The sequence below is a fragment of the Peromyscus californicus genome, unplaced genomic scaffold, assembly GCF_007827085.1.
Source record: "Peromyscus californicus insignis strain IS unplaced genomic scaffold, ASM782708v3 Scaffold_15__1_contigs__length_86483966, whole genome shotgun sequence".
Lineage (NCBI taxonomy): Eukaryota > Metazoa > Chordata > Mammalia > Rodentia > Cricetidae > Peromyscus > Peromyscus californicus.
In genome coordinates, this window is record NW_026294447.1 from 56,975,986 (window position 1) to 56,989,629 (window position 13,644).

Consider the following 13,644-nt stretch of genomic DNA (forward strand, 5'->3'; position numbering starts at 1 on the left):
TTGATTAGGCAGACAGAAAGTGGCATAATTTCCCACCCAGGGACTCGGGGTCCTACCCAGGCCCCCGTCTCTGCTCACAGCTGGGAAAGATAAGCTCCACAGGGGTGGGGAAGTGGGGGTTGTGGGATCCCAGATAGGCCTGGGTCCGGGCCTGGTCTGCAAGTGTGGGTTTCCTTGTGTGGTCCCTGGAGTGTAGGAAACATTCGGGGACACCCCCTGTGATACCAGAGAAGATTCTAGAGCCTACAGGATAGGCTATTCTCACTGGACTCCCAAGAGCTCCACTTAGTAGAGTCTGAAGGATGGCAGGGTTCATGGGTAGCTGAGGAATGGAGGCGCCATGAGTGATTTGCCTGCCAGTGGAGGTTGAGGACTCAGACACAGTGCCAGCTGCCAGACCCTGTCTCTGAACTTCTAGGCCACTGTGCAAACGCAGCCAGTCCAGTCGCCCCCTGCCCTGTCACATATATATCTAGCTTTGAACACCTAGTAAACTCCACTTTGTCATCAGGTGAGTGGGCTAGACCTCAGTCCACCACTCTTAACCAGAGCACATTGAGAGCATCTATGCCTTTGAACCTGACTCTGCAGGGTGACCATACCTACAGTCCTGATCCCCTGTCTGGCTGCGTGCTGTGTTTGCAAACCCAGATCCCCAGGGGCTTCCTCAAGACCTGGCCTTGTGCCTGTCCACACCCCACCACTCTCCACAGTGTCATGCCCCCGTCGTGATCCCTGAATCTTGCCTCTAACCTTCAGTGGGGTTCACCCAGGCCTCTAGAGTAGGCAGTGATAGTTGTATGCTGGTACCATGCGAATATCACACTCCCTTTCTACCCACTCCTCTGGCTCCTTGGAGAATGTTCCAACTCCATATGGTACTGGTAAGACAGTCAGATCCTGTCTCCCACCCATCGCAGTAGCCAAGTTGTCAATCAGAGTACCCCACCCTAGCCACAGCAGCTTGTCAGAGATGGACAGAGGATCCAGACAAGGACAGTCAGAGGCTCCTGCTGACATCGAGATGCCAGAACCATCTTACCTTCCAGATGAAGCCAAGCGGAGGACAATAGGACCATGAGGTTCAAGACGCAACTGCTGTTCCAGAGCATCATTCGAGGCTCCGAGTCCAGCTGACTTGAAGGATTACTAGAAACAATAAAGTCCCTTTCAGTCCAGACCCATTTGAGTTTAATTCTGACACTGTCATCAAGCAGTCCCTAACCAGCCTGCCATGTGGGGATACACATGGTGTTGATGGAAATCTCACAAGATCTGTGAGCATCCCCGTGTCTAAAGGTCCACTGGCTACAGATGGACAGGCATCACTGTACTGACAAGGAAGTCTGGGGTCAGCGGGCCTCAGCCCTGCTCTTTATGATGCCCTCAAATCTCACAAGTCCCAGCAAAATGACCCCTGACCCTCTGGTGTCCCTTGACTGAGATAATACACAAATCACTGAACTTTTTAAGTGAATGTATTGGTTTCTGCAGCATTTCTGCAGCAGCAGCAGCAGCATTTGCACACCAGGAAAAGCAAAACATCCTGGTTTGCTTTCTGTTTTCTGTGATAAACGGCACGACCAAATCCAACTTGGGAAGTGTCCTGGCTAGGTTTACCTCAACTTGACACAAGCTAAAGCCATCTGAGAAGAGAGAGCCCAAATAAAGAAAATGCTTCCCTAAGGTTGGGCTATAGGCAGGCAAGCCTACAGGGCACTTGCTTAATCTGTGATTGATGGAGGAGGGTCCAGCCTATTGTGGATGGGGCCATCCTTGGGCTGGTGATGCTGGGTGCTGCAAGAAAGCAGGCCAAGCGAGCCATGAGGAACAAGCCAGCAAGCAGCATCCCTCCAAGGCCTCTATCTCAACTCCTGCCTCCAGGTTCCTGCCCTGTTTGAGTTTCTGCTCTGGCCGCCTTTGATGATGAACTGTGATGTGGAAATGTAAGCAGAACAAACCCTTTCCTCCTCAAGTTGCTTTTCGTCACGGTGTTTCATCACAGTAATAGTTGCCCTAACTGGGAAAGGGAGGAAAGCGTTCATTTGGGTCACCTGTCCCAGTTACAATCCATCACCGAGGGAAGCCACAGCAGGAACCTGGAGGCAGGAACTGAAGCAGAGGTCATGGAGAATCCCTGCTTTCTCTCCCACATTGCCTTGCTGAGCTACCTTTCTTATACAGCCCAGAACCTTCTAGGTACCATCACTGCCTAGGTGATGGCACCGCCCACAGTGAGCTGGACTTTCCCACATCAATCCTTAACCATGAAAATGTCCCACAGACATGCCCATAGGCCAATCCGATAGAGGCAATTCCTCATCCGAGGTTCCCTCTCCCCAGGGGTGCCGTGCTGACAGCTAAAGCTAACCAAGACACAAAGAGCCCTCCAAACATGCCGAAGAATCAATAATTCAGTCCCCCCAAAAATGTAGGGGAGGGTAGACATTAGAGAGAACTCTGGGCAGCACTGGCTAAGGCGTTAGCTGTCATCACTGTGACAGAGTACTGGAGGAAAACATTTAGAGGGAGAAGGATTTCTTTTGGCTCAGAGCTTTGGAGGCTTTGGTCATGGTTTCTTGGTCCCATGGCTTCATGGCTTCTGGGCTCATGTGTGGTGGGACAGTGTCTCACTGTCCAGAAATGCAAACAGTCTTTCTCCAGCTGGGCTCATCCTCTGAATGGTCCCACCACTTCCTAAAGGCACCATCATATTAGGTCAGAGCCCTTTGGACCCAATGGCCTCTCAGTTCCCAGTGGCCGGGAACCAAGCATTCAATACGTGAGCTTGTGTCGTGGGTGGGATTAGGAAGTCACTTCACCTACCCATAATAATATTTAACAAGGCAGAGCCTTTGTCTCCAAACCTGGAGCGAGGCAGCCACTCTGAAACTCCAGGTCCTGCCCTGAGAAACTTCTAGTCACTCCAGCTGCGTAACCAGGAAGCCATTTTTCTCTCATTCTACCACATTCTCTTTCCAAACCTCTTCACTTTCTCCAAGAGGTCTACACCACCCTTGAACCCTGGGTCTGGCCCAACCACCACCAACCAGCCTCAGGGATGCTATCTCCAGTTCTAGTAGGGACATGGGTCTGAAAACACGCCTTCATGATTCCCATCCTCTGTTGGACTACAGCATGGCTGCCTTCTTTCACTCGGAGCTGCTGGGGCTTGCACATAAAAGGAAGTGCTACAACCATGATGCAAACCTGGGTCTTAGTCTAGCAAGCCAAGGCTTTCTCCCACTGTCCTGGGCTATCCCCAGGAAATGATGTTTATGAAAGTAGAATTTTTGTAATGGGCTCTTGAGCAACAGTCTTCCTGAAGACACTATAAACTGGGGGAGGATGACTCATTTCTCTCCTTGCTTTGGGAACTAGGAAGCTCGGAGCCAGACTTCTAGCAAGAACAAAAGAATGTGTTGTTTTATTAAGGGTTTTTTCTTCTCTTCTTCCCCTGATGACCCCACCCAATAGTCTTTCCTCTTATGCTGCCTATAGAATTCCTTTCGAGTTCAAAGAGAAAGAAACATACCTAAACAGTGGCATGAAAACTTCACTGGAACTGGGATTAGAGGCTACTTCTCCTACCCCACTTCAGTGCCCTTCCCAGATGCCACCAGGCCCTCCACAGCCCTCCCTCCAAGGAGTTAAAAGTCTTAGGGATCTTGGTTGGTTGGTTGGTTGGTTGGTTGGTTGGTTGGTTGGTTTGAAACAAGTCTCACTCTATATCCTAGGCTGGCCTTGAACTCAAGGCAATCCCTCTGCCTCAGCCTCCCCGAGTGCTAAGATTACAAGCATGAACAGATGTGCCCAGCTGCAAACCGCTTTGGAAGATGATCTCACCGGCTTCGTTTGCCCCAGACTTTGGAAACCTCTCCAAGGACCTGACTGCATGTTTTCCCAGCATGCAATGAGCACCAATGCTCCAGTCCCCACACTGGTTCTCGGGTGAACAGGAAAGGCTCAACAGGAGGCAGCAGCAACGCGCTTGGTTACCGTGAAGACAACGGTGTGGGGGTGCAGCTGGGGTAACACAAGGAGGGGATGAGCTGCAGAAGTCACTGCTTCTGATCTATTTGTGTCCTGTTGTAAGTGACAGCACCTCTCATAGATACCCAAATGTTATGGCGGGTCAAACTGTCCCTCAGGACCGTTCTCTGTCACTTTACAAGGCGGTGGTTAACTGTGCAGAGAAATTGTCTGTCCTTCGGTACCTTGTATCTTTGTATTTCGGTCTTCTCGGTCCCCTCTTCACAGCAGCTTAGGAGGTCTCAGACTCAAGGCCTTATCCAGAGGATTCCCCTACCTTACCCAGCACCCAGAATGCTAGTATGGGCAGGAAAAGGCAGCTGTTGTTTAACTAACCTCCACCAGCTACATCATCTGCCTGCGAGGTGCCAACCCAGGACTATATGTGGAAACCCCATTCCCAACGGAAGGCTGAACCCTGGACTCTAGCTATCAAGACCCAGGCCGTGGCTCCCTGGAAGAGCACTGTCCTAACAGATGTGAGCTGTCGGCCACCTCATTCCCATCCTTCCCCATGCACGCCTCCACTTCTGCCACACACCTACTCTGGCAGGTCCCAGAAGGTGCCACAGCTGGGGTCTGCACGCCTCCCCTCCCCTGTCACTTCTCCTCACACACTCTCACCCATCCTTCAGGAAGCCAAGCTGCCCTCCACTTTCCTAAGTGTCCCACCTGAACTGTCCTCAGCAGAAATGAAGTGTCTTCCTCTGACCTCCCCCAGGCACGAGGGCAGCTCCGGCCAGAGAGGCTCACCCCAAGTCAGCCAAGATCAGACCCGACCTCAGAGCTGGGTAGGAGGCCTCTGGATGCAATGGGGTCAGGTTTGATCTTAGAGCTGGCTAGGAGCCCCCTCTGCGGCCTTCTCACACCAGCACAGCTGTTGCTAAGTGATCTGGAAATGCCACCAATATGCACTCAGAAAACAAAAGTCCAGGAATATGTCCTATTTTCATACTAGCTGTTTGGATTCCCTGTTAGAGTTGATTTAAAACACACACACACACACACACACACACACACACGCACACACACACACACACACACGCACGCGCACGCGCACACGCATAAGCATCCATGTATTTAACTTTAGATCTCCGGAGTGGGTGGAGTTACAAAGACCTCCCAGGGGAAATCACTGTGTAGGGCAGACAACACAGAGGTAACATTCCCAGCAGGGAATGAACCTGTGGAAGAACCTCCCTGGCCCATGGGTCCCCTACAGCAGCAGGAGCTCCTGTCCTGCAGCCCCTGACTCTCTGCCACCTTCCCTCAATCCCAGTAACCAGCCGCACATTCAGGCCTGGAGACAAGGCTGCTCACCACCACTGCTGGGGCGCCTCACCAGCCTCCTGTGTTTCCTTTCGCCCTACCCTTAAACCCTGACCAACCCCCTCCTTTGGAGCTTGTCTTCTGTGCCCGGATCTCTAAGCTATAACCTTGAGGCATCTACCAGGCTGGGGAGAGAAGAATTCGGGTTTGGAGACCACTGTCTCCAACTCGGGCGGCGTGCCAGTGTCCTGACCTTTCACCCATCCTTCTCTGTTTTGGGTTTTGTTGTTGTTCAATTTCTCCATCACGACTGCAGATTTACAGGTGAGATGCTTGCTGCCGCTGTTACCCCGTCAGCCCACCAAGTCCACATGGCCTATTAAAACAGGCAAGTGGGCTGAAAGCATTTGTCTTCATCTTGCTCATAAAGCTTATAAACGAACAATTTTACAGGGTGAGAACTTGCTTGTATTCTAGGCCAGGGTCACCCGTCTTCCTAATAAAGGTGCCTCTGAGGCAAACAGCAGAAACTGAGAGGTTTTTATGTCCCGTGGTGGATCCCAAAGAGCCCAATAGCATCCAAGTGGGATTCTCCTCTGATCATGGATATACTTAAGACCCACTGCAGGGATCACAGGGGTCAGGGGTCACAGATGCATCTCCTATGCAAGGTCAGGATTCTACACATTTGTTCAATGGCAAAAGTGTTACAGGTGACTCCATCTGTCCAGCAAAGTGGGCGTGGCTGCAGAAATAAGTGGGGAAGAACTTTGAAACGATGGCTAGGTAGGTAGGAGAAAGCAATGACCAGTGAATGAAGCTGACGGCTCATGTTGATGAAGCCTGGGATGGCAGGAATGCTGGGGATTGCTCCCAGGTTCCAAGTTCTTCCAGCAGAATTGGGGTCAGAATGTAGCGTGAATTCCAGCATGTATGCTGGAGTGTATGAATGTAGCATGAAGTCACCTGGACGGTTGCAGACGGGTGCTGCTCCCAGATGTGCCCCCTCCTGCTTTCCTAGAAATGTACCAAGTTCATTTTAGGAGTTCTTGTTGTCAACTGCCTTCAGGGAAGCATATTCAGTGAAATTCACCAATTTCAAGCACACAAGTTAGAAAATTTTGTGACATGTATTCATTCCTGTAGCCACCACAGAGATCATTTTCATCACCTCCAGAAGCTCCCTAGTGCCCTGTTTAAGTCAACTCCGCCCCGTCTATCGGTCTGCTTTCTGGTACTCGGCTTTGCCCTCACCTGAGTTCTACATGAATCCAATAATGCCGTCAGCATCTTTCATGTAACGTCGGTACCTCTGAGAGCTATCCATGCTCCCGCATGAGTAAAGGGTTCCTTGCTTTTCATTGCTGGCTAGTATTCCATCCTGTTTATACATTTAACCACAGGTGACCATTTGGGATGTTCTCAGGATTGAGGTTCTGCTCTGTGTTGTTGGCTATTTTTGAGTAAAACTTTATGCTTTTCTTACCCTTCAACAAATGCTTAGAAGCGCTATTGCTGGTTCCTATGGTAAGAGTGTACTTAACTTCCTAAGACTCTGCCAAGCCATTTTCCAGAACTCTGCCATTTTGCATTGTCCAGCAATCCTTGGGTGTTCCTGTTGCATCCCGCCCTCCTCAGAACCTGTTACTGTCAGTCAGCAATCAGTGGCTAGAGATTTCTCTTTCTTTTCACAATTTGCATTTTGCTAATGCCTCACGGTAATGAGCATCCTTTCATCTGTGTATTTAATATCCATAGAACATCTTTACTTTCACGATTTTTCACATCTTTGACCTATTCTTTATGCCACTGTCTTATCATCGTTGAGTGGTCAGGGTTCTTTTTCGTAGACTGCATCTCCCAGCTTGTGCCAGCCATCCTAGCACAAAGGTACCCAGATTCACAGATGAAGTCAGGCTTGTGGAGGCAAGGATGGTTGAGGCTGAGAAGCCACTCTGGCCACACTGCCTCTCCAAGGAGCTTGGCTGCTGGGGGATGCTTTGTGAATTCTACTAGAATGATTCTCGGGGTCTGGAGTCACGGCAAACATGACATTGTAATCTCAGTTATGTTTTATTTATGGGGAGTGTTGCTGCAGCCAGGGTGTGTTAACAAACAAAGATGATTGCATCTGAGCCACTCTCCTTCCTGAGGTAATTAACACAAAGTAATGCACCAGTTGTGGGGTGCAAAAGACGGCAGCTTCTTTTTTTCCACAAGAAAATGTGATCCTCGGAACCCAGGCCAAAAGGGTGGGGGCAAGGGAAGCGGGGACACGTTTTATCTTTGGGTAAAGGTGCGTCATTAAAAGGCACCGGCATAAATTATTCTTCCTCTTTTTTAAAAAAAAATCCATACAACATTAAGAAAACTACAGAGTATAAAATGTCAGGGGCAGAGATGTGTGGATTCGCAGCTGTTAGCAGAGTGGGCCGGGGGCTCCCTGTGTATCTCGAACAGCATAAATTAAAAATATTGACTGCAACCCAAATAGCATTTGCAATCAGCTCAATGTTGCAATGTGTTATACACACCATTTGCTTTTAAAAAAATTAAAATATGAATCAAACCTAGATGACAAAGAAGTTCAGCTTCTGGGGGAAAATCAAATATATCATCCAAAGGCCACAATTCATGGACAAATTGCTGTTAAAATTTATTACTTGTTTGCAAAATGTACTCTTGATCATTGGTAACTGCTAAATGCTTGGGCGCCTCTGACTAAATAAATAAATAAAGAGCACACCCTGCATTTGTTATGGGGGAAGCGTATGGAAAAAAAAAAAAATACCTGGAATGTCTCAGCCCAGGTGGAGGAGGGCAGAAGTGAGTGCCGTCAGGCTGGGTGCAGCAGAGGCAGAAGGACCAGGAACTCAGAATGAATAAGAAGGAAATAACGATGGGCAGGGCAGGCTCCTTCCTGCCCCTTTGGACAATCCGAGCTTCCCGTACTAGGAAAAGCACCAGTGTCCTACAACATCCTCACTTTAACCAGGAGTGCTGTAAGGCCCCTGGGACAGTCTTGTAGACTGTGCTTGTCAGTGGAGTGTCCTGCCTGCCTGTCTAGACCTTATGTGATGAGCCAGGTACTCACACTCATTTGTTTACAGGTGGGATTGCATACAGGTCTCTGAATTCCCACACCGAGGTCATACCTACTCATCTCGTCCCTAGCAGAGTACCACACATGGGGCAAGGCACTGTGGTGTGCAACGTGTCTGTACCCAGTACCCTTCCAACCCTTTGCACTCGAGCAGCAGGCATGGACAATTGGTTTGTGGGCTTCTTCCAGTCAAGGGACTGGTTTGGGAGTGGCCAATGAGACATGAGAGGAGGTTGTCTGGAAGCTTCAGAAGGTCTCCCTGACTTCTGAGAAGTTTGGGGGAATTCCAGCCACTGGTGCCCTGACATATTCAATATGGAGAGGGGTGGAGCGTGGAGGGGTAAAAGTAGGCTGAGTGGAGCTGTGGGACGGGACTAGGCACACTGAATCCAGTAGAAAGAATGCAGTCCCAAGATGAAGTCCTCTACAGAGTCTCTGAAATGAAGGCCATGCCACTGCCTCCTGGTCAACCAGGCAGGGACAGAAGTGATAGTCATGTCTCCCAGGCCTGGCCCCTGAGGACTCCTGAAGAATAGCATGTTGTCTTCCACTATGAATGCCTCAAGGCAGAAGACTCTCAGTCAGTACTATCCAAGAGCTTACTGTGACGTCAGAAGTGCTGCCCATTGACAGTCAGTGGCCATACTGTGGAGCACTTGACAAGCAGCAAGAGTGACTGGGGAATGGGAGGTTTAACTGTATTGACTTTTAACTAATTGTTAATGATAGCTTCCATACTGGACAAGGTAGAAGGAGCCACTGGCCCACCACATGAAGGGCTGTCTGACTCCTAACCACTGGATTGGACTGAGAATTAGCAAGAGAGAAACCTGTACTGGGCCCAGCTGTGGAGATATGAGGACGGTTTGTTTCCACAGCTGGCTGGTGTGTCCCCACCTCTACACTCAGGCTCACAGAACGCTCCCACCATGAATACAACAGGCTCATCACGTCTCCCACCATGTCTGATTTAGCTACCTCAACAGCCAAAGCAGGCAGGTCCTATTATTAATCACAGTGTGCTGATGAGGGAACTGAGGCACAGAACGCTCACAGAGATTGGGAGGAGCTTCTAACTCAGGTTGCTCTGCCTCTATGACCCAAGCTCTTGAAGACATCCAGAGTGGAAGCAGTAGGCATTAGCCCCCAGAGTACTGTCACCTGAGGTCATCCCAGAGGTGGGTGCCACAGGAAGGAGCCAGGCACCCAGCACAGGCTCAGGGGCTCTCACTCCATGCTGTTTCAGACCCTGTGCTGTTTCCCTAGCAGAAAACGTGCTTGTCCAAGCTGTGTTACCCCTCGGGCAGGTGTTCCCACCACTAGGCATAAGAGAGCACCTGAGACATCCAGGCCCTGCAGGACTTGCTGTGCTAAAGGCTGCAGGGTGCTACATGAGGGAAAAGTTCCCTGATGGAGAAGCACCACACAGCCTGAGTGTTGGGGTCCAGGAGCCTGGGCAAAGGCAGTATCTAGACAACAGGAGCAGGAAGTGCATGGGCATGGCGTTTCCACAGCGTGGGGTCAGCGAGGGGAAGCCTGTGGGGTTCCGGGAGCAGCGGAGCTCATCTGAGGAGTGGCTGGTGGCAAACGCAGAGGGGTGGGGTGGAAACCCACCATCACCTGGGTGATGATTTGGTACATCATCATTTTCTAATGTTAGTGTAAAGGCACGGACTCTCCAGCACGTTCCATCATGGGTAATGTCATTGGTCCCGCCCACTGTGTTGTGCAGACAGCTTGTGCCCCCTGTGAATTTGAAGAAAAGGGGACAGACCAAGAGGTGAGTGGACATGTCCGGGTCACCCAGGGGACAGGAACAACAGAGATGGGACTCTGTGATGGGCTGAGGATCCCAAGTTCCAAGTTTCATTCATTACATTGCAGCTGCCCTTGGCCTGAGCCCCAGGTCCACCTAGTGCCTCCCATTCTCTCCAGTCTCTGTCCTCAGAGCCTCAGAGAGAGCTGTGGATAAGAGTGAGGAGATCCATGCTAACCAGGTCATAGGCAAGGACAGGCAGGCCCCAAAGACTGGTGTGTATTGGACTCACACCATGCTTCTTGCTCGTGGTGCTAAAAAATCCCCTGCCTCAGAACCTTGCTGATTCATGTTTGAGGATACAAATACTTCACCCTGGGCTCTTCCATTCTGAGCAGGGAAACCAGGAGTCTGCATTTCCACAGCCTTCACAGAAGATCCCTCTGGTTCAAGTGTGAGAGCTGTAGGGTGAATTCTGTGTCCTGGTCTTGCACATTTAGGACACCTGTGAACTTTTCCCAGTGGTAGCAGGGCCTCTGGACAGGGGCGTGACCTGTCCTGAGGTTCCGAAAATGACTGAGGTTGGGGTGGAGGGAGGATCAGCCTGCTGCCAGAGAGAAGTGCATGATGGGATGCAAGAATCTGAGAATCAGCCGGGCAGTGGGGGCACAGACCTTTAATCCCAGCACTCAGAAGACAGAGGCAGGTGGATCTCTGTGAGTTCGAGGCCAGCCTGCTCTACAGAGCAAGATCCAGGACAGGTACCAAAGCTACACAGAGAAACCCTGTCTTGAAAACCAAAAAAAGAAAAAGAAAGGAAGGAAGGAAGGAAGGAAGGAAGGAAGGAAGGAAGGAAGGAAGGAAGGAAAAGAAAAGAAAGAAAGAAGGAAGGAAGGAAAGAAAGAAAGAAACAAAGAAAGAAAGAAACAAAGAAAGAAACAAGGAAAGAAAGAAAGAATCAGAGAATCAGGCAATCCGGAGGGTGGAGGCAGTGAGAATCTGGAAGAGATGGGGCCAGAGCGTCAGGAGAGGCCCAGGAAGAGCCAGGGCGACCAGGCCAGAGCAGACTGTGGAGTTCTTGAAGAGACATAACCAGGCTGAGTGGAGTAAAGAGTGAAGGGAGAGAGGGCAGGGAATGAAAGGGAGTCACATTCGGTGTGGCTCCAAACTCCAGGTCTTCCAGCCTTAGGAGACTAGGAACAGGTGGACAGACTAGCAGTGACCTCTAGGGGTGGCCCCTTTGTCCCCTCCCCACATGCCTCCCACCCCCTGCCTGGCTGAAGGGATCAGAGAGGCTCCTTGAGGTATACATGGAGGTGGGGCAGAGATGGTTACAGACACCAAGGATACCAGAAGGTCCTTGGTCCTTCAGAAGGACACCTCTGGTCCTCTAAGTGGGCGAGACTCTGTGTGTGTGTGTGTGTGTGTGTGTGTGTGTGTGTGTGTGTGTGTGTGTGTGTGTGAAACAAGGAGAAAAGAGGCTGCCTGGGGGAATTTGGAGACATTCTAGGGACTAACAAGAAAAGAAAAGCCAGTGGAGTGTTTTGGGGTACTCTCCATGTACCACCTGCCCTGTCTCCGCTTGTCGAATCTTCACAGGAGTTCTCTAGGTATCCTTGTTCTCACATTGCACATAGGGAAACAGAGGCAGAGAGATTCCAGCCCTCAGGCACTTAGCAAGCAGGCAAGAAGCAGAGATAAAATTCCTACAAAAGTCAGAGCTGCTCCGTTCTAAACGCCTTATTCTTGGGGCTGGAGTGATGGCTCAGTGGGTAGCAACATTTGTCCCACAAGCATAAAGACATGGATCCTAGAACCAAGAGATAAAAGTAGACATGACCACACACAAGCATCTGTAACTCAGCACTGTGGGGAAAGAAGACTGGAGGATTGCTGATCTCCAGCCTAGCTCCAGGTTCAGTGAGAGACCCCGCCTTGAGGGAATAAGGTGGAGCATGACAGAGCAGAACACCCAGTTCCTCTGACCTCTGTGAGCATACATCAACATGCACACCCACATACATGTGTGTGCTTGCAGCACACATAGCCCACATCTCTCTCTCTCTCTCTCTCTCTCTCTCTCTCTCTCTCTCTCTCTCTCTCTCTCTCACACACACACACACACACACACACACACACACACACATCAATAAAATCCAGTTCCTTCCCCACAGATGTATCTAATATTTGATGTTAATGTTCACACTTGAGAACCACATAATCACGTTACAAAAAGCTTGCAAAAATAAATCTCATAAAATTTTAAGTCAGTTTATGATTTTGTGCTGAGCTGAATTCCTAGCTTTCCTTAGCCGCATGTGGTCTATGGACTACAGCTTTCCTCAGCCACATGTGGCCTGTGGGCCGTAGTTTTCCTCAGCCACATGTGGCCTATGGGCCACAGCTTTCCTCAGCCACATGTGGCCTATGGACCACAGTTTGGACATGTCTGCTATCACATTTCTCAGGTCTTCAGAGCACAAAGAACAAAGCACAGAGTTTGGAAGCAGTGCCATTTAACAATATCAGAACTGTGACCCGCTATGGCCACAGAGGTTTAGACGGTAAATGTAGCAGAAGCCTGGATGGGAGCAGACAGTGTGGACAGCATCCTGGACAGCTCTGTGGGGCACTGGGCATCATCTCTTTATTTATTAATAGTTCTTTATAAGAGCATCTTCAATATTTATGAGGTTGCAATAAAATTACATAAAGAACAATCTTATCGAAAGACTGCATCAAAAAGAATATAAGAAGGACATTTTTTTAAAACCTGAAATGAATATTTCTGATCTTTTGATTGAACATTAAATTTAGCACTGAGCTTCCTGACAATGGTGGGAAATGTAAACTGCAGTTAGTTATGTGAATTTGAATACAAAATGAAACATTAAGGTATTAGGGGAGTATTTATTTCCCGTTGCTAAATTCTCCTGGTCCCTGATAGAGACTTGCAGAAGGATAAAATATCCCCAATACTTACTATCCCATTTTACTTACATAAGTGGGCATTTACAAAAAATATAATGCATATATATGCATGTGGTATTCATACATCCATATAATAATACATCTGTATGCATGTATTCAATCCATGAACTCTAGAATCCAGGAAAGCTAGATAAATGAAAGCCAGCCTGCTAAGAATTGACTCCACAACTTAAGGGTTTCAGACCCAGAAAGGGGAGTAGGGACATGGAGTTCTAATGTCCATGTGTGGCTGTACATATGAAGCCCCACGTATACAGCTCGGTTGGCTTTTTTGGAGTTACCCTATCATCAAAACCAGGGCAGGAGAAGTCACATTCATCAGAAGGCAGTTAAGGAAGTATGTTGCCACCTCAATCTTATTTGGGAACTAAAGCTTTGGGACCATGAGTGCCTGGGGTCCACACAGACAGTCTCTTCCTGTATCTGTTACTCTTTTGTTACTGTGAGGGAAGACTTGGCAAGAAGCAGCTTCAGGGGAAAGGGGTTATTTTTG